We start from the raw sequence: 4,703 nt of genomic DNA, 5'->3' as shown, positions 1-4,703 counted from the left end.
CTGTCTGGGGAAAGGGGACTACTCGCATGCAGCACGACAGTTGCAGTTTGGGCACTCTGTCTCTTAAAGGTTCGCCATCACTGTTCTAAGGTCTCTTCAGCTCTAATATTCTATGTTCTCAGGTCCCTTCAGCTTTAACATTCTATATTCTAAGGTCTCTTCCAGTTCTAACATTCTCTGAGATTACAGATCACAGATATCCATGGCAGGCTTGTTAGCTTCTGGAAAAGATGGTTTTTCTGGATTCCTATTCCTGCCTGAGCGAAAGCTGCATTGAGCAGCCACCATGCATTGCAAAATGTGTAAAAGATGGCAAAATATTATTAACAAAGGCATTGATTTTCCTATTTGAGTTTTATGCATTTTATTAGCCAAACACTTTAGCACGTAACCGCTCTGAGTCACATTTACTCCACAGAGCTGGTTATGAATCTGAAACGATGGCGCACGTAAAACGGAATTGACCACATTGCTTATGCATCAACAACAAAAATAAAAGCAGAAAGTGTAATAAAATGAATAGCACCCGGCAATTGCTGTAAAAAACAATATTACCCAAGGGACAGAAAAAGTTACCTCGGCTGTGAAATAATGCCAAGCCCAGGGCTGTGTAAACAGAATCAGGGCCATTTTTCTGTCTCTGGGGCTCAGTCCAAGTCCATGTCATGCTTAATGCCTGGGTCCATGCTCCTGGGTGGTAATAGCTTCAAAGTGGTGATGCCCTTCAGAGGGTCTCTCTGTGTCTTTCTGTGCACAGTCTAAGAAACAAGAGACATTTCTGAACATCACCATGAAGGAAGGTCCCTGGATCATTTCCCAATTTGAGAGACTATCTTCTCCCTAACCATTTCCTCAACTGATTTAGAGGCAAGGGGATGTGTGGAATGACCTTTCCATCTCAATTTATTTCTGCATTATCTTCAATTTAATTCATTCAAGTCAACAAACATTCACCAAAGACCTACTGTGTGCAGAGACTTGGACTTTTTCTTTGAAGAGGTTATGGTCTGGTGGGAGGAGAAACTACATTTTTCATTAATTTCTTCACTTATTCTTAAAATATCTGTTAAGCACCTTGATGAAACCATGGTTGATTTGGGACAGAGAAAGAGGAAAAGGGAAAGGGAAAAAAAGAAAGAGGGAAACATTTAGATAGCAGTGGTATTTTAAGGGTACACTGAGAGTCATCAGGGACTCATCAAAGATAGCTCATCCTGGAGTAATTGCTTTTCTTTCTTCTCTTATCTGATAGGGTTACTAGATGAGGGGAATGTCATATACTGACATTTCCTCAAAGTGTCTGACACTACCTCTCAAACTGTCTTTTTGGGCTAAATGGAAGGTTGTGGATTAGATGATAATACAGTCAGAACTGGATGAATGACCAGACCTAAAGAAAGATGATGAATATCCATTTAAGGGAAGTCTCTAGTGGAATGCCTTAGGGCTCTGTTCTCTGTCCTGTTCTGTCCAACATTTTTGTTAATGACATGGGATCACATTTATCAAATTTATGGATGTCATAAATCTGGGAGAGATACCTAACATGCTAGATGACAGTCAGAATATACACAAATCTCAACAAGTTGAAACAAAGGGCTAAGTGTTTTTAAAATAATTTTCTCCAGTATAGATGGGGGAGGAGTGAATAGACAATAGCCCATCTGAAGTTGACCTGGAGCTTTCAGAGATTACAAACTCAGTATGAAACAATATTGTATCATGGAAACCAAAAAAGTCAATTCTGTCCTGAGCTGCCATAGAAGTATTCAGAGCATGTGGGAAAGATGGCTCCATTATCCTTTACTTTGGTCAGATTCAGATCATAGCTGAGAGGGTATATTCAATTCTGGATGCCACATCTTAGGAAGGCATTGACAATTGAGAATGCATCCTAAAAAAGGTCCTCACAAAGGCAAAAGGCAAGAAGATGGTGCTGTAGGATGATCAGCTAAAAGATCCAGGGTTCTTTTGCCTGAAGATGGGAAGACTTAGAGGGGGAACAATGACTTTACTCAAATATTTGGACAAAGGTCTGACACATGGAAAAGGAATAGATTAATTGGGTTCTTAGAGGACTGAACTAGGGTATTACACATGTAAACAGAATTAGGCAGTGTGATATATAGAAGGGATATGGATTGGCAGAAAGTGGACTTACATTGGAATCGTGGCTTTGCTACTTGCTGTCTGAGTGATCTTGAGTCACAATCTTTCTCTGCTTCATATTTATGGGTAAAATGAGGGGACTAGAATATTAGAATGAATTGATGCAAAGTAAAGTGAGCAGAGCCAGGAGGACAACTGATGCTATAGCATTAAAAATATAAAAACAAACAAGTTTAAAAGACTTATGAAGTGAAATGACTCCAGAGGGCAGATGAAAAACATTGCTTGATAATATTTTTATAATACAAATGTTCTTCTTTCCCTCTTCTCTCCTTCCTTCCTTCCTAAAATTTAAAATTTGGGTAGAATGATGAGATTGGAAGCCAAATATAAGAGTTTAAGAAGTGGTGGATAGGAGAGAAGTTGGAAACTTTTCAAGAAGTTTGACCACAAAAGGCAGAAGAGATATAGGAAAATAGGCTGGAAGAATTAAATAAGGTTTTTTAGAGTTATAGGTATGTTTTTGGGTGATAGGAAATAAGCCAGGAGATAGAGAGAGACTGAAAATAGATGAAAGAGTGAGGATGACAGAGGGGGCAACTTATCAGAGGAGAAGGAGATGAGATGGAATGGGATTGCTTGAAGAAGTAGAGAGGTTAGCCTTGGTACAGAGTAAGGAGATTTTTGTTATGGGAGCCTGGTGTGAAGGAAGTGATATTGGTAGAATGTAAGTGAATGATATGAGGTAAGAAAGAGGGAATTTCTGGAAAATGACCTCACTTTTTTATTTCTTCTGTAAAATATGAGAAAAGGTTCTCTGCTTAGAGGATAGGGGCAGAGGGAGCCATGGAAGGTTTGGGGAAGGATGAGAAGGTTTGGAAAACCCATTGTACAGAATGGGATAGTGAGTTGACAAGGGAGGAGTAGGATTGCTTAGCAGCAATGCAGGCTGAGTTGATGTATAACAGAAATTTATTGGGTACACGCTCAGAATGGTTGCAGTCAGGAATACTGTAGTAGGGATTCTTGCCCCATGGGAAGATATACTTCATGACTGTCCTCTGAAGGCTCTTCTAGCTCTGGGATCAATAATTCAGTGTGATTTCCTGATCTTTAACCTGAAAAAGAGGATAGGTACTCTAAAGCTTTGGTCAGTTAATGGCCAAAGACCTTACCACCCCATCCTAATTCTGTAAAATCCTTGGTAATAAACATGCCTAATTAATGACAGACTTTATCACTACAGTGGCTACACACAGCAGCAGAATAAAGAAGACCCACATCTTGAATACAAAATCTATATATGGATTTCTCCATCTCTCTGGCTCTAAATTGTCCCAAGAGTTTTTTTTTAAACTGGGAGAAGATGAAGCCCATTCCTAAAGGCAAGTAATGGCTGGGACTGAGGGAGGGATGCTGAATAGGACTAAATAGTGGGAGGGGGAGGGGAATTCTGGGAAGTGGAGTGAAAGGGTAGAGGAGCAAATCCCTGGGATTGGAGGAGAAATGAAGGAGGGACCTGGAATGTATACCCACTAAGGAGCTGACAACGTCCCTTTCTCTAGGATGGGGGCACTAGCTCCACTAAGTGATATTTAAGTTTGGAGGGGTTCTGTGCGAAAGCTTCCCAAACCATCTAGTGTCCTTCATGACAGTGGCATAGACAAGGAGATAACACTGTTGATAAATGAAAGGATATTACTAGTAGAATTTGAGGCAATAAGACACCCCACTTAAATCCCTAGAACATTAGCATCATTTTACTCAGCCTCTGCATTTACCTTGTGGTGATGAGTCATTTGTTGTTGTTGCAATTATAGCATGGACCCTCTCATCTCATTTTTGCATATATATCCTTCTAGCTTCTCTTCTAGAAATTTGGTTTGGGAAGACTGAAGAGCAATGTTAGTCCCTTAAATAATAGTATTGTAAAAAATTCTTTCTTTGAACACTTTAGAAGCATAGCATTATAGAATGTTAGCACTGGAAGGGACTGTAGAAAAACATTGATTTTTTTAGAACATAGACTATTATAGTTAGGTAGGACTTTAGAGGACTTCTGAGGAGGTTTGATGACCATGAGATCAATTTGAGGCCACTGTGTGACACGGTGGCCAAAAATTTAATGTATTTTGTTGTGCATTAACAGAGGGCACTGCATGAGGAAGAAGTTAGTCCCAACTGTTCTTTGTTCTGATCAGACTACATCTGGAACTCTGTGTTCAACTGTAAGCACCACATATTAAGAAAGACATTAACCCAAGGGGCAGCTAGGGGGCTCAGGGGATAGAGCAACAGGCCTGGAGTCAGGAAGACCTGGGTTCAAATCTGCCCTCAGATATGTTCTGGCTGTGTGACCTTGGGCAAGTCACTTAACTCCATTTGCCTAACCTTTGTCCTTCTGTCTTAGAGTTGTTCCTAAGACAGAAAGTAAACATTGTCTTGAAACAAGAAAGAAAGACATTGGTAAGTTAGACAGACTCTAGAGAAGGGTAACTAAGATGGGGAGGGAACTGGAAACTATGTAACACAAAGGTCAGTTGAAGGAATTGGGAATGCTTAGCTTGGAGAAGACTTGTGTACAGGTGCATGCA

The sequence above is a fragment of the Gracilinanus agilis genome, chromosome 2, assembly GCF_016433145.1.
Source record: "Gracilinanus agilis isolate LMUSP501 chromosome 2, AgileGrace, whole genome shotgun sequence".
NCBI classification, from domain to species: domain Eukaryota; kingdom Metazoa; phylum Chordata; class Mammalia; order Didelphimorphia; family Didelphidae; genus Gracilinanus; species Gracilinanus agilis.
Note: the sequence above shows the minus strand (reverse complement) of the source record.